Raw genomic sequence first — 538 nt, 5'->3', positions numbered from 1 at the left:
GTGGAGGGGTGGATGAACAGTAGCCCGTCGAGGGGTGGTTGAACAGGAGCCTATGGAGAGGGCTGGTTGAACAATTGCCGGTGGAGTAGAGCGTGGTGGAGACTGGATGAACAGGAGCCTATGGATGAACAGTCGCAGCTGGAGGCTGGAGGAGGTCGACGGTGGATGAACAGTAGCCCGTGGAGGCTGGAGGAGGTCGATGGTGGAGATGAGCAATATTTCGTGGAGTCCCATTTTGCGGTACGCCACACCCCTCCCGATGAACAGGACCCCCGTTTCGACCGTATCACTCCAACACAAGTCCATTTCCTTTGTTTTGCGGTATGCCACACCCCTCCCGATCAACAGGACCCCGTTTCGACCGTAGGAGGTCCAACACAACTCCATTTCCTTGTTTTGCGGTATGCTAGACCCCTCCCGATGAACAGGATCCTATTTCGAACGTGGCCGGTCGAACACAAGGCCATTTCCTCTTTTCTACGGTACGCCAGGCCTCGTTTCCATCGCCTGTTCCATTCAAGCCCTACCGATGAACACG

Source organism: Triticum aestivum, chromosome 7B (genome assembly GCF_018294505.1).
Source record: "Triticum aestivum cultivar Chinese Spring chromosome 7B, IWGSC CS RefSeq v2.1, whole genome shotgun sequence".
Lineage (NCBI taxonomy): Eukaryota > Viridiplantae > Streptophyta > Magnoliopsida > Poales > Poaceae > Triticum > Triticum aestivum.
This window is presented reverse-complemented; position numbering follows the sequence as displayed.